The sequence below is a fragment of the Tachypleus tridentatus genome, chromosome 11, assembly GCF_004210375.1.
Source record: "Tachypleus tridentatus isolate NWPU-2018 chromosome 11, ASM421037v1, whole genome shotgun sequence".
In the NCBI taxonomy this organism is placed as follows: domain Eukaryota; kingdom Metazoa; phylum Arthropoda; class Merostomata; order Xiphosura; family Limulidae; genus Tachypleus; species Tachypleus tridentatus.
The window spans coordinates 77,445,505-77,461,995 of record NC_134835.1 but is presented as its reverse complement, the minus strand read 5'-3'; the positions used below and the strand labels follow the sequence as shown (position 1 = coordinate 77,461,995).

General features: G+C 36.8%; 1 long non-coding RNA gene across 2 annotated transcripts; it reads right to left on the bottom strand.

The window, feature by feature from the left end:
- Positions 1 to 733: 733 nt before the first annotated feature.
- On the bottom strand, positions 734 to 16,171 carry LOC143232526 (uncharacterized). 2 transcript variants are annotated; one of them, XR_013017569.1, is made up of 3 exons: positions 15,603 to 16,165; positions 12,643 to 12,724; positions 734 to 2,502 (listed from the first exon to the last, which is right to left on the bottom strand). It is a non-coding gene; the product is annotated as an uncharacterized LOC143232526 (long non-coding RNA). The 2 variants fall into 2 exon arrangements; XR_013017568.1 differs by lacking the exon at positions 12,643 to 12,724 and having other exon boundaries at positions 15,603 to 16,171.
- Between the last annotated feature and the right edge of the window lie 320 nt (positions 16,172 to 16,491).

Here is a 16,491-nt window from a genome sequence, read left to right as displayed (position 1 = left end):
TGAAACCCAAAATGTTATCCTGCAGCATGATGTGAAAAAAGGATATGAGAAGTTACAGCCTGAATAAATTTCTTTTAGCGTCATTCATTGGTATTAGCCAGAATCTCACCAGCTTATGATTGTAATGTAAACCTCTATCGCCCCTCAGAGACACAGCGGTATGTCTGCAGACTTGTACTGTTAGAAACCGGGTTTTGACACTCATGGTGGGAAGAGCACAGACAGATAACGTTTTGTGTCACTTTGAGCCCAATAAAAAAAAACTAACAACAACAAAATATCTATCGAAACAATTTCCGTATGTTCTATACACGTTTTGAAAAATTAACACGAGTCAGACTTAAAAGCTTCCAGTGCTTTGTCATGAGTTAACTAATATAAAAAATCTGACACGTTTCGACATGCCATTGTTATTTGTTCAGAAGTATGAATAATTATGTAACCGTTTTAAATCATGATGTTTTCTTTCTAGCTGTATACAAAGCTACGTAACATGCTATCTGTGCTCTGCCCACTATGAGTATCAAAATACGATTTCTTGCGTTGTAAATCCGCAGACATGCTGCTGTGGCGCTAGGGGTGCTTAAGAGACCTGAGCACAAAGAAGCTTATTCAACAAGCCATCTCATTTACTCTGATGTATTACAATAGTTTAAGATTATCTCGAATCTCAAAGAATTTTTTTTACTCCAGTCTTTTTCTTTAACTTCTAATATAAAGTACGTCTGTCTAATGGATTTTTGAGACAATTTTATTACCTTTGTAAAATAGTACTACATCTTGAAAAATAATTTTTGCGAAGACTTCACGTTATTAACAAAGTATGATACGTTTTATCCTGTAATATAGTTCTCTCAAGTCGCACTAATATGCTGACTGTTATCGAAATATAAAGAATGGTATTAAAGGAATTGGTTTACTCTATTTGTATTGGAGACTTTTCTTTGCTGTTAAACATATACAGCGACACAATGGACTATCTGTGTTCTGCCCACTACAGGTATCGAAATCTGGTTTCTAACGTTACACGTCTATATACTTATTTCTGTGCCACTAGAAGTCAGAGGTTTTCTATAATATCTCGTACTCGATTATAAGCATGTTTATGAAAGTGTCTTCTAAATGCTTCCTTTTATGTTTCCATAAAGATTGACTATCGTTATAATAAGCACCATCATACATTATTTGTAAGTATTTTGAGAGGTTCGGAAACTTTTTGGTTTCGCCACATTCTTCTATACATGATAGATAAATGATGTGTAGTACAGTGGAGCGCCGTTAAGCCGCGGTATATGGGGGGTCAACCTGCTTAACCGCGGCTTAAACCTTTGTGACTGAAAAGCCGAAGTCGCCAACAACTCCGCCGAGGAGCCTCATCCGGGCCATTGCGTGGTCATTATATCGGATTATCGAATTAAAAAGAATACTTTAATTATTGATCACTTTTTTCACGGATTTACCGCGGATTAACTTTAATGCATGGAGAGGTGTGATTTGGTTACAATGGCGGCCTCCATAAAGCTGACATAGAGAGTGGATAAGGTAGATTAACGGTCGATTTCTATTGTAATATATTTTATTTATTTCCCAAATTAAAGCAAATCCTTTTAAATATCCCCTTGAAGTTATAAAGCCAGGATTAAATTCGTAAGCCGCGTTTTAACACGTTCTTAAATTAGCGGTGAGCCGCGATAATCCTCGCTCACAAGACTTGCTACAGCGGCTTAAGCGATTTCGTGGTTTACTGGTCCGCGGCTTAATGGCGCTCCACTGTATCTAGTTATAGACTTGAGTAGTGGTAGGGAACTTATATTCTTGTATAATGTTAAACTCTCTATTTTCCTAAACGTTGATGAAAACGAAACAAAAGCAATATCAGTTAGGACTATATTAGCAAACTATACGCCTGAAATTTTACTGTTTTGTATTGAAAATCTGTTGTGTTTGTAGGGCAGAAATTTTACTTTAGATTTGTTTTAGATTTTTTTTTCGTGCTTCATTTTACCCACAGTTGGTTATAAACATCGCACAACAAAATTACTTCGTGTTAGCTAAACTAGGAAGATTCATAGTTGAAAATGGTGACTTCCTTAGTGGTATCAACGTTTCGAGTTTTGATGTTGAGATGACACACGGAGTTGCACTATTTAACCTATTACTTATGACTTCTTAAATGTTCCTTAGATTTGTCTGGAGGTTGTAGAAATCTTAGTTGTATCAACTTTTTCACAGTCTACGAGTCATCAACAGAGACCTCTCTCACCTAAGTGATAATTAATCATTTCTTGCATCTGGCTTTTCAATTATAATTCCTTTTTACGTGAATAAAGAACACCCACGGTTTTAATGCGAAGCTAGAGCTAATATTTCAGCATGAACAATGAGCATCATTTTGTCTAATGACGATGGTAATGGCGCCACGGACAACAGGAGCTTCTTTCTGATGTTCTTTTCAACAGCCGGGAGGTGGTCTATCTTTCTCAACCCTATCTTGTCTTCTAACTAGAATTAAAAAAAAGAAAACAGTTTATCCCATGCCTTGAGTTATTACACGTGTTCGTACTTGGTTGGGAACACACCTGTTTCTTTGTGATAAGATGGTCTATTCAGATTGTACAAAAACATAAGTAATGCAATGTTTTAAGTTTAATAAAGAGAAACTTCTGTAGAATATGTAATTAAGAGGTTTTCTCTACTAACTAGATTTTGAATTTAAATCACAATTAACAATGACATTTCAAACCTAAACGCAATAATCAATTTGGAGCAAACATTAGTTGTTCGATTTGCAATTTAGACGTTGCTCAAATTATACCATTTAAATTGAATTCTTTATAATGGTTTCATAGTAACAGATGCTCAAGTTATTCTCTAACTTGAAGATATTATTATTTGGGTTAAATTTTATATTATTTTTTATTCTGTATAACAACTTAATTTTTCATACCAGAAATACTAATTGTTGATATGAACAATGGCTTATCAAAATTTAAATTTTGATATTTTTATTACTTTCCCACATTGAAAGTATAGTACATATATATTTAGATTAAAAAAACAACTGTATTTGTTGCCCTGCTCATAATAGCATGACAAATAAGTTATTTTTTTATAAGGCTGAGAAACAAAACCAATAACGCTGAGCTATGGCTTGATTAATATTTTTTTCTCATTTTAATGAAGTATGTATCATAATTCACAACATGTCAGATGTAAGATTTTCACATTCTAGTCATTTAAGTAATTCCAGTAGTACAGTCAAGTTTGTAACGTCAGTATAAAACCTTGCTATAATCATCGTGAATTTGACTTCTTTCTCTCAGAGTAATTTACTTTCAGATTCGCTTAACAACCAAAATAAATCTCACAAACAAATGATGTCCGGATAAAAATTGTTCATAAAATTATTGTTAAAGTTCCACGACGTTCAGAAATGAAGAAGGTTCGATAATTAAGGGACTTAGGGCTTAGTATATGGTTAAAAAAAACTAGCAAGATAATATTTTTTTCAGGCTGAACAAGTATTACAATTTTGTTTTACATAAAAATAATTCACGTAATACCCTTAAAGCTGAAACTACTGTTTCCTTATGAAACAAATGATTGTAATATCCAGTTTCTCTATTATGACTTTCCAAGTTTCATAAAAACAGGCCTGATGCTTTGCAAATACTTATACCTGAAGAAAACCTTTTTTTCCCCTCATCAGTTTGTTTTTATTTCTTGAAGCTTTTTTCTTATTCTGATGTTTTTTTTCAAACTTCACAAGTAGAACGAGCAGCTTCTTTTGTTTTTTAAAGGTCAAAAACATCATGCATTAAATGAAAGTCGTTCGTTAATTGATCTGATGGAGCACGAGGTACGTGTGACGGGTAGAGCTGATTTCAGGAACATCGAAAACGTTGTTAACCCTAGTTATTTTGTGTTCGAATAACACTATACATTATTGTACAGTTGAACATTAATCTTGGTTGTTATTTTTATTCCATACTGACTTCTCCCTAGTGGCAGCGCGGTGTGTCTCCAGACTTACACTGCTAAAACCCGGATTTCGATACCCGTGGTGGGTAGAGCACAGATAGCCCATTGTGTAGCTCTATGCTTAACTTCAACCAAACCAACCATACTCTTCTTAGAAGCTGTTAGAACCAGGGCCGTCTTTAGCGCCCAGCATGACCAGGTGGTTAGGGCACTCGACTTGTAATCGAAGGGTCGTGGGTGCGAATCCCCGTCACACATGCTCGCCCTTTCGCGGAGACATTATAAAGTGACAGTAAATCACATTATTCGTTGATAAAAGTATAACCCAAGAGTTGGCGGTGGGTGATGATGACTAGATGCTTTCCCTCTAGTTCGTGTAGTTTGCGCGAAATTCAAAACAAACAAATCCTCTTCAGACATTTTACCGGCTTACTTATCTTGCGATATCTGTGTTAATTACAGTAGTCTTCAAAACAGTAAGACGCGGCAAAGGATGTAAAGCGAGTTTTAGATAGTCGATTCTGTTTAAAATAAAACTGATATAAAATTTGTATTGATCTGACAGGTATAGTCGGACCCGGCTACATCTTTAAATCGTAAAAAACAAACGTGCGCTTATCTGTTGAGTTTAACTCTAAAGATGACAGGTTTAATATCTAACAAGAAGTCGCTAAATAACAGTTTAACAAACTGAATGAAAGCATAAAACTATTCAGTTTGTTTTTTCAAACACCACAATTTTATCAAAACAAAATCATGTTGTTTTATTAATAAAATTACTGCAAATATTTTGTAGAGGTGCATATTAAATTGAAACAGTCACCTTCGTACTTGTTAACATTTATAAAAATAATTTTGAGTTTTAAAAGCTCATTGGCAGAGCTTAAGAATTCTAAAGATAATAGACACAGAATGAAACTTAAGGCACGTACGCCGTGGAACAAAACAAGAAGGTAAGGCAGTTAAAAGTACGAGCCCAACAAACATTCACAAAGGTTCAAATATAGGATCTGAAAATTTAAGAATATATATACATATATATGTAAACATAGAGATATGGTTTCGAAAATATCGTGATATACTTATACTTATCGAATATAAAAGATTTAGAAAGTCATCTTTGTCTCTGTTGGGGCCGTAAATGAGTTATAAAAGTGACAGTAAAATTTACCTATTATTTATGGCAGGAGTGTCCCAAGAATTGGCAGTGAGTACTGTTGTCAAGTTGTCTTTCCTATAGTGTATTAGTTCAAAATCAGGGACAGCTAGGCATTTTATGTATGTAGTTTTGCGCTAATAGAACATCCGCAAGAAACAAAACGCATTTTTTACGTAATAGTTAAATTTCAAAAGGTAACATCTCTGAAGAAAAAAACAACAGAATTTTAAGAGATTGAAAATGTATTTTTTGCATTTAATTACAATACCTTCTTTTATGTTTGTTGTGAACAGGAAAACTTTAGAGCCTATATATTTTACGTATCACAAACTGCATCATACACTTTCTCCCCTCGGTATGGATTCCTGTACATGGTGAGGGGACTTCCCAGAGAAAGTTCTGTTCTCTAGGATTGAAATATCCATCCATGTGTTTCCCGTGCGTAGCGACATATGAAGGGGAGGAGAGTATCCTGGTGGTTCAGAGGTCCTATTCTAATACATTAATTTGGCCTTGAATTCCTCTAGACGAGCGGCTTTGGGGTGGCCCCTAGGGTCAATTGGCTGATCCACTTGGGCTAGGGTCAAGCAAATACCAGTGTTGGATATTCTCAACGGGTGTTATGGATATTGTATCTGATGCTGGTGTTTGGGTATAATGCTCACGAAACCAGGGAGTTGATGCAGTGTCCTTGTTTGGCATTATAGTGTGTTTCCCCTCATAAGACTTCATGCTTGGTGGGGTCAGTGGGGACCGAAATATTCTTTCTTTATTATGGATTCCCAAATAAAAACTTTAAAATAGTGAAAAAACAGTCCAATCTTCAACCTCTGTAACACCTGCACCTCATTTTCTTATACTGCATTTTTTTTTAGACAAACCTTGCGGCAAATGTTTCCCTTTTTTATTCAACTGGAACTAGATGGACTTAATGGTTCTCCTAAGTCAGTCAGAAAGCTTTGCTCTAGTGACATATTGGTGGAAACACCCACATCTCAACACAGCGGATTGCTCTTGCATTCGAAGGCGATTGGGAAAATACCCATCGAAGTTACTACTTCCCATGCTACCTTCAATTTATCACGAGGAGTTATTGTTGAGAGGGATTTTACGAACATTTCCGAGTCGGAGATCCTAGCTGGTTTCTCCACCCAAAGAGTTTCTGTAGTGAGGAGTATCGCCACTCGCAAATATGGAAATATGATGCCGATCAATGTCCTCATTTTGACATTTACATCACCACACCTACCTGCCACCATAAAAGTAGGTTATCTTAATTGTAGGGTACAGCCATACATTGCAAACCCTCTCAGATGTTTTAAATGTCAGCGATTCGGTCACTTGAAGACATCACGTCATGTTGTGGTTCCTTGATGTGTGTTCGTTGCAGTGGCAAGGACCACGATTCCTATGAGTCTGAAACAGACCCGCATTGCGTTACTTGTAACGGCTCTCACCCATCCTACCTTCGTTCTTGCCCGAAGTAGTTGGAAAAAAAAAAGAAGTACAGCATTTGAAAACTATTCAAAACATTATTTACCTTGAAGCTCAAAAGTTACTGTCCACCATTTAACCTTGGACGTATGCTGCTGCACTTCGTCCCACTACTACAATAGGAGTGCAGATGGATCTCTCCGTGCCTCTGAAAGAATCATTTTCAAACTATATAAAAATTCTTTTGACCTCCATGGTTAAAAACGTTTATAATTCGACTTCATCATCCATCTCTGTCCATACAATTCATTTCAGTAAACCACTGGATCCTCTTGATTTGGTTCCGGGTACGGGAATTTCCTCGAATACATCTTCACCATCCCAAGATGCAAAACAATCATTCATTCAAGTCCTCAATCGCTGGTATCTTCTTATAACAACACAGACATGCCCAATCGACCCAGGGCAGGATCCATGGAGGTCGATAGACCTCTCTCGAATAAAGAAAAAAGATGGTCGCCTACACATGAAAATGTTCACTTTTACACAATGAAACTGTTGAGGTTTACGTTCTAATCTGAATAACATCAAAGCACTGATTGCTTCTTACCATTCTGTATGCCTTTTCTTACAGGACACATTTTTGAAAACTGCAGATACAATCACCTTTCGGCAGTTGTTTTTTGTACAGAAATGACAGGTTGTGTGATGGACGAGTACATGGAGGGGGGGGCAATGTTAGTCGATCAGCATGTGCACACTCGACATACTCTTGGAGGCCGTAGCCGTCCGTGTTTCCTTGGGCCGTACTATTTCTCTTTGTTCTCTCTACCTGCCTCCTGAAGAGACCTATGATCAATCAGACCTTGATGCTCTCGTCGAACAGTTGTCGTCTCCATTTTTAATCCTGGGGGGGACTTTAATGGACATAATCCCCTCTGGGGAAGTGCTGATATTGATGGAATGGGATCGCTCCGTAAAGCATATGCTTTCATATCACAACCTTTCTCTTTTCAATACTAGTTCTTAAACGTATTTTCATGCACCTAGTTAGTCCTTTACTGCTATTGATCTCTCAGTTTGCTCCCTTTCATTATCCTTCCACTTTTCATAGAGGGTTGACAATAATCCATGAGGCAGTGATAATTTTTCCGTCATTTTGAGAGAGACTGGCCATGGTGAATGCCACCTGACACGCGTGCCCCGGTGGAAGCTGAATCAAGCCAACTGGCCCTCTTTCACTCTTTTTGAAGGACTTGATCCGCACATCGTCTGTAAGCTATCGATAGACGACTGCGTGGCAGCAATGACTGACTGACTATTATACAGGCAGCTGTTCAATGTATTCCTGAAACCTCTACACGTTTTCCACGATATCCTCGTCCGTGGTGGAATTCTGCCTGCCACGGAAGGCTCTAAAACTGGCCTGGGATACATTTCGTAGGTATCCCACACTCTCGAACCGCATCGCTTTCCAGCGGACCCGTGTACATGCTCGGCAGGTAAGACGTCAAAACCAGAAGGAATATTAAATTAAAGTCACAACCAGCATCTTTTCGACCATCATGTCCAAAGTAGTATGGGACAAGATTTGAAAGGTCACTGGGCAGTATAATACTGTTCCCCTTTCTCTGATGACCAGGAAGTAGTTGATGCCCGGAGCATCGCCGATACTCTCAGTGAAAGTTTTGGCCGGGTATCTAGCACTTCTGCTTCATTCTCCACCTTCTTAACCATCAAGACTCGGGCAGAATGATCACCTCTTTCCTTTCGGGCTGATCGTCTCTATCACTATAATGGCCCCTTTACGCTGGTGGAACTCAAACTGGCCCTTTATCAGTCTGACAGTACATCAGTCGCACCTGATGAAATACATTGCGAGATACTGTGTCATCTATCTCCTGCTTCTCTTGCTATTTTTCTGATTGGTTTTAGCCGAACGTGTCAGGAGAATGCTTTTCCTTTCTATAAGCCTGGGAAGGATCCCAACATTCCTTCAAACTACCGTCCAATTGCTTTGACGAGCTATCTCTGTGAGACCTTAGAGAGGATGGTTAATGCTCGTCTTGTTTGGTTCCTCGGATCAAACAACCTCCTCTCGCTCACCCAATGTGGGTTCCGACGACAACGCTCCACCATGGACCACCTAATTCGACTTGAAACGTCAATCAAAGAAGTCTTTCTCAAACGACAACATCTTGTATCCATATTCTTTAACCTTGAGAAGGCTTACGATACTACATGGAGGTGTGGCATTTTGCGAGACCTCAACTTGTCATTTGCCCATTTTTATTAGAATTTTTTTAACGAGCAAGCGATTCCAAGCTCGTGTGGGTTCGACACTTTCCCTTTCTTTCCTGCAGGAACTTTGAGTCCCTCAGGGCTGTGTTTTGAGTGTCACACTTTTCAGTATAAAGATTAATGCCATCACTGAACAACTCACTCTTACTCTTGCAAACGGGCTCTATGTCGATGACTTTCACATATCATATCAGTCATTGAACATGAGGTTTATTGAGCGACAGCCACAGATTGTTCTCAAACATTTATTGAAGTGGACCACAGGAAACGGTTTTAACTTCTCTTTCTCTAAAACCGTTTGCATGTGCTTTTGCCGCCAATGGGGTATTCACCCCGATCCTGAACTCCGTTTCGGTGAAGTTGTACTTTCCGTGATCCCTGAGACAAAGTTATTGGGGCTTATCTTTGACTGTTAGCTTAAATCTATACCACACATCAAGCTTTTCCAGATAAAACCCTCTATTGGACCGTCTTGTTTCTGTAAGGGTCGGAAAGAGGAAGTTGTCCCAACTAGACTACACGTTGGTCACAGTTTTTTAACTAACCGTTTTCTTTTATCTGGGACTGATGCATCAATGTGTTGTCCATGTGATACTCAGGTCACAGTGGCCCACATTTTAATGTCACGCCGTTGTTACGACTCAATGACGCCAACATTTTAGACATGGTTTGTCTCAAGGTTTCTCCCTAACTTTGTACTTTGGCGATGGTAACACTGCCCACCTTACAAATGATTTTAGTTCTTTAAAGGCCATTTACCTTTTTAACGCTATTTAAATTTTTAATTAATAAATTCAACTGTTTTTTAGCATTATTTCTTTTACGAATTAAAGTAAAATTAGTTCGACATGAAATTAGAAAATGGCCGTGACGTTAAATAACTCAAAACCAGAATTGAAAGATCAACTTCAGGTGACTAACGCTGATGTTTGAACTTACCCGTTAGTCATCCTGCCGACTTATGATAATTACAGTTACGCTACAGAATGTTCTTTAAAACTCGTATTACTTTACTTTCTCTCTTATTGCTATAAATTAGATATAAAAATTGGATCTAACGTTATTTGTTTTTAATTTAAATATTAAACATTGTTTTGTTTTACTTTGATTCCTTTTTATGAATTTTAATAATTTCACTTTACGTTTACAAAACCAACGAGTTAATATAATTGTAAATAATGTTCTGATGTAGGTCAAGACCAACGATTAATAAAATTCTAGCGAGATTCTGATGAATGTCATGACAATTTGAATAATAAAACTAGCGAGTTTCTCGTAGAACGAGACTAAAAGGTTAGTAAAACTAGCGAAATTCTGATATGGGGGCAAGAGTAATTGGATATTAAAACTCTAATGAGATTTTGATATGGATCAAGTCTTGTGGATTAGTAAAACTAGCGAGAATCTGATGAAGAAACAAGGCTTATGGGTTAGTAAAATTTTAGCGAGTTTCTGATGAAGGAACAAGACCAGCAGGTTAATAGCATTTCAGTGAGATTCTGATGTAGGTAAAGACCAGTGGATTAGTAAAGTAAAAATAAAGAGGTTATAATCTTATTATACAAGTCGTTTGTTAAGCCACGTTTGGAGTATTATGTTCAGGTAAGGAAACTGAATTGATAGAAAGGGTTCAGAGAAGGGTTACTAGAATGATGCATAGAATCAAGTGGTTGTCAAATGAAGAGTATTTAAGATCTATGAAAATGTTTCCCCTCGAAAAAAGAAGAATTAAAGGGGATCTGATTGAGGTGTTTAAGATTGTAAAAGGGATTGAGGGTGTTGATATATTTTGTCTTTTCAGACTTAACATAGAAAATAGTAAGACATAGGAGGGACATAAATTTTGGCAAGGCAGGAGTCATATTCAGCTAAGACAGGGTGGTTGGTCTTTAGATTGGCTTGTCTTCAGATGAGGAGAAAATTTTTAACGAGTTTAAGAGAAAGATTGTTTGAAAAATTGTTCATATAATAGTTTTAGTTTGGTTTAAAGAACTGGACAGTCAAGATGGAACAATAGGTCCCTTGTCCTCTCATAACATTACTTTAATCTAAGATAGCATGTTCAGAAACCACTTCAAGGTCTGTGGATGAAATCTATTAAAATATGTTAGGGAACTGCATCAAGGTTTGAGTGTAAAATCCGGTGCAACATGTCTAGCGAACAGCTCAGTGGAACTATGTGTTCCATGCTTTGAAATCATTTCAATGTTTAAACATGAAACGGGATGTATCATGTTTTATAAACATTTCAAATTTTGACCATGAAAACAAAATATTGCGTTTTGAAAGCATTTCAAGAATTGAGTATGAAACAATGTGTAAGACGTTTAAAAATCTTTCATGTCTTATCAGTTTTTCATGGACTTTGGCTCTGAGTTACTTACACTGTCCATAGCAAAAAATATTTTTTGTACGTTTTAGTTATGCTAAAAGCTACTCAACAATAACATACAGAAATATACATTTTTATCATTCAGATTACGTCATATTTTGAAAAATGAATAATAGTGTCTTTGATACCTTACAATTTAGTGTAGAATATCCTGACTGAGAAATAAAATTTGGCATCTACATTATTCATGTCTATTCTCCCGTCATTTCAAATGCGAATGTTGAGCCTTTCCTGCGTGCGCAACTTTTCAAACGCAACGCAAAAAGCGGCAGCCGTAAATGATAGAAAGATAAACGCACACAAAGAAACAACGGTTTGTAATATATGTATAAAAGATAAATTAACATGTTTACAAAACATATCAAGGTTTGAAGACGAAATCTGAAGTCATGTTAAAAATTCCAAAATCTGTGAATGAAATCAAGTGTATAATGTAATGGTTTGTTTGTTTTTTGAATTTCGCGCAAAGCTACTCGAGGGCTATCCGCGCTATCCGTCCCTAATTTAGCAGTGTAAGACTAGAGGGAGGGCAGCTAGTCATCATTAATACCCACCGCCAACTCTTGGGCTACTCTTTTACCAACGCATAGGGGGAATTGACCGTAACATTATAATGCCCCCACGGCTGAAAGAACTAGCATGTTTGGTGTGAAGGGGATTCGAACCCGCGACCCTCGGATTACGAGTCGAACACCGTAACTCACCCGGCCATGCCGGGTCATAACGTAATGGACAAAATCATTTATCGTTACTTTCTATATAAACTCTCAAAACATTTTAAAAGTGCTGGAAAGCGCGCAATGACTCTAACTAAACGAATCATATGAGCTATTAGTAAAATAAATATTTGAATTAAAATTCTTCTAACAATGAAAGCAAGGAAATCCTTCACCACTACAATCCTTTCAACAAAATATTTTTTAGAGGGTTAATTTGATAACCATCTACTAAAAATATCGTAAATTACATACAGTATGAAATGTTGACTACGTAAAAGTGATAGATATTAAGTTGTGACAAACATTTATATTTCTTTTGGTTAATATCAGTATCAAATGCTTTTTTTTGTACTTATTAATAGGACTATTGAGTAAAATGTGTTACTTCAAGTTTTTATTAAAGGAACGCCATCTATAAATTCCGAGTTTTCCTCAAAGAAAATAAAAAAATGTATATAAAAAACTTACGACTATAACACTGAATTGTACATTTTCTTCCTCTTGAATACTCACCTCATATCCGGACAATATCTCAAGGACAATAAAATATGTGATATTGTTTCTTTATTGTAACTGAATTTCACAAATTACAGTTTAACACTTGTGAAAATGGAAGAAAATATATACCATTGTGACTGATTACCAAACAAACTTACCTCATTCGATGTTTGCTCCCAAACTGCTTAACGAACAGAACTCCCTGAACGTAATAAGAGTATGTCCTTCTTGAATAAAATTCTAACATTTCGGAAAAAAAGAAAAGAAAACGACCGGGTTGTGGAAATTCTCTCAAATGAATACAAATATATATGAATTATCTCGGTGAACAATCACTGGTTAGATGTAAATTAAAACTTAAGAAACAATATTCATTAAACAAACACCAAAGACCAACTTTAGCAATGTTTGACTGACATAATGCTACGCACTGGTAGAATCAATATGACTGTACAAATTGAATCTATGTTAGTGTTCTCACTCTTTGAAATGGTTCTGTATGGCCAAGTGTGTTAAGACATTCGACTCGTAATCCGAGGGTCGCGGGTTCGAGTCCAGGTCGCACCAAATATGCTCGCCCTTTCAGCCGTGGGGGCGTTATAATGTTACGGTCAATCCCACTATTCGTTGGTAAGAGTAGCCCAAGAGTTTGCGGTGGGTGGTGATGACTAGCTGCCTTCCCTCTAGTCTTACACTGCTAAATTAGGGACGGCTAGCACAGATAGCCCTCGTGTAGCTTTGCGCGAAATTAAAAGAAACAAAACAAACACTCTTCAAACGTTACACTTGCGCTTGATTGTTTACAAGGTGAAGAAAATAAATATTTTATTATTGGTAACAGTGTTACCGTGATTCCAGCACTGATTAGGTAATGCATAGAATTAATAAATCTCGCTAACATACATCCCGTCAAAAATAACGAAACAATTGCTACTACCTCACCCTGTAATATACCCTAATGTCACGTTTCATAAGTAACTGGAATTAATACATTTTGCGAAATTAAACTCGACCAACAAAGACGCAGGAAAGTGTAGTCGAGGCGGTCAAAAGTCTCTAAATTTCTTTATTAGGCAATCGAAATTAAGATCATCGTGGCATCTATGACCTATATAAAAGCCGGTATGTGGCACGTCACGCTTTATTTCTCGAAACAGAAGGAGTCATAAACGTTAAAATGCGTATATCCACAGAAAATAGTTCGATAACTGTCTGACCATTACGAATTTAGTGTCGGGGTAAAAGAGAGTCGAGTGAGGGGGTAACGTGAAACCTGAGGGACTCTAAATTAAGAAATCAATAAATATTTTTCCATTTGTTGATATCTTAATTTAGAACCCACGTTGATTACAGGGACGTGGTTTTCTTTATTAAAACGTTGATGGTATAAGAGAAAATAGCTTAACTCAGAAACGATTTAAGCTTAAAAATGAATTGTTATTTTTACTTTCATGATAAATTTTATGCATTCGGCTCTAGACTAGGTGTTCCTACACTACGTCTTCACTTAAAGCTTATTATACCAATACTCACTACACTTATAAGGTTTTAGAGCATTCCTCGCATTTCTATCATTAAAATCTTATTGGGCAGACGCTAATCGAACTATTATATCTGGATATATACATTTTAGCTTTTATGACTCCTCCTATTTTGAGTAATCATGCGTGACATGACCAAACTGGCTTGTATACAGCTTAGATCACTTAATTGTTCACGCAAGTATGAAACTTAAAAGCAGTGTTGGACTACAACATGGTTTTTATTATTTATAAACGAAATTAAGTTACTTTTCTTTCAGAGGATAAGTGAGATAAAATTACTCTAATAACTGAACTATAAGTGTATACTCTAAATGTTCTAGTTTGTTCAGCAGGTAAGACACCCTAGGGAAGAAAATATTTTAAATTCACGGATCTTTTACTTAGTTCTAATTTGCTGCAGGTACACTCTACAGGTGATAACGTAATTTTAAATGTCTAAAACTTTTACTGTTAAATTTAGGTTTTTGTAAACATATACACACACGTTTCTCACATTACAAATTCTAAGTTATAATCATTTTCTCAACATATGAATAAGGTAAAGGTTTTGTTTGTTTTGAATTTCACGCAAATCTACACGAGAGCTATCTGCACTAGCCGTCCTTAATTTAGCAGTGTAAGATTAGAGGGAGAGCAGCTAATCATCACCATCCATCATCAACTCTTGGGCTACTCTTACCAACGAATAGTGGGATTGACCGTTACATAATAATACCCCCACGACTAAAAGAGCGAGCATGTTTGCTGTGACGGAGATTCGAACCCACGACCCTCGGTTTACGAGTCGAGTGCTTTAACTTCCTGGCCATATCGGGCCTAGGTTTTGTTTTTGTTTTTTAAATTAAGCACAAAGCTACACAATGGGCTATCTGTGCTTTGCCTAATAGGGGTATCGAAACCCAATTTCTAGCGGTGGGATCCGCAGATATACCCTGTGCTACTGGAGGGCCAGGGTAAAGGAGTCGGGAAATGCATTGTTGTTGTTTTTCGTTCATGTGATAAATAATTCCAGTGTTTTTTATATGCAAAAACGGCTCGTTTGGGTTGAGAAAATATTTTACATAGAAGAGCGAACAACGTTTCGACCTTCTTCGGTCATCGTCAACGTTGTTCGCTCTTCTATGTAAAATATTTTCTCAACCCAAACGAGCCGTTTTTGCATATAAATTTCTCAACAAGTGGGTTTCTCGACATCACTGAATTCCAGTGTTTTGATTTCCAAGTTTAATTTTAAATACACTTTATAGATTTTTGTAACAGAATGTGATGTTTTTGAGTTTCTGTTAAACTGAAATGTACGCACAAATAAATCATTTTTAAAACAACTCGGAACACAAACGAACAAAATCCAAGAGTGATGTTAGTTGTTCCTCGTAAAAATAAATACAGACGTCGATGTTGCTAAGATAATGAGATGCCAGTAAATAAAACAGGCAAACTCTGAAGGACACAGCACACAAAAACGTCAGATTGAAATTAGCTTGAATTTATAAGTAACCCGCCCTTACAGGAGAGCTGCGAAGAATGTTTATACCATAATTCACAGAATTCAATAACTAACTATATACGCTTACCTGAATATTTTCCCCTTCTAATAAATATCGCCGGAAAGAAATAATACATTTATTTAGCCCCAGGAGATGGCGCACAGATATCTTCATTGCAGAAACACGCAATTACACGAGAATTTGTGTCTTAATGTCTGTCTTTGCCACAGCCTAGCGGACAGTATCGTTGTTTAATTCAATCTTCTCGTTCTAGTAGGTCATGCTTCGATACTCATGGACATAAGTTGCCGAAATCACAGTTATCAGGCAAAGTATCCGCCTTTGTTAATTCTTGTAGTAATGAGTCGATGTTAGTAATATGGTTTCTTTTTCTTCTAAGATTTATGACTCTGTGTACTAACTAGAAATTTGTTGTTTATTAAACTAGCGAATTGTTGTTTAGCCTGAAAGCACAAGTTTGAATTAAGCAAACAACAAACGTTACGGATGTGGTTTAGTGGCTAGTGTGAGCGGACTGTGAATCAGAGTATACATTCTTTACGTCCTCTCGCAGCCGATACACGGTTCGTACTTTGGACACCTTAACCCCCTATTACAAGTGACGGTTAAATCTCACTATCCGATCTGAAAGAGTTGGTTGTCCAAGACTTGGAGGTGAGTTTTGTTGACTAGCTGCCTTTTCTCCAGTTTATCAGTTCAAACTGAGGAACTACTATGAGCAGATGGCTCTTGTGTAAATTTGCACGAGAATTCTAAGACACGTAATTCAAACACGTTTAATTAAGCATATACCACAGCTACGAATCCGACTTGCACTTTAGTATCTAGCCGTATTAATATTTATTTATATGTTTGAGTTGTTGTCGATTTATTTTGATATTAAGCGAAAAGCTGTAAAGTTGAGTGTCTGTATTATTTGCAAAACATGAATCTAATCTCTAATTTAAGGGTATAA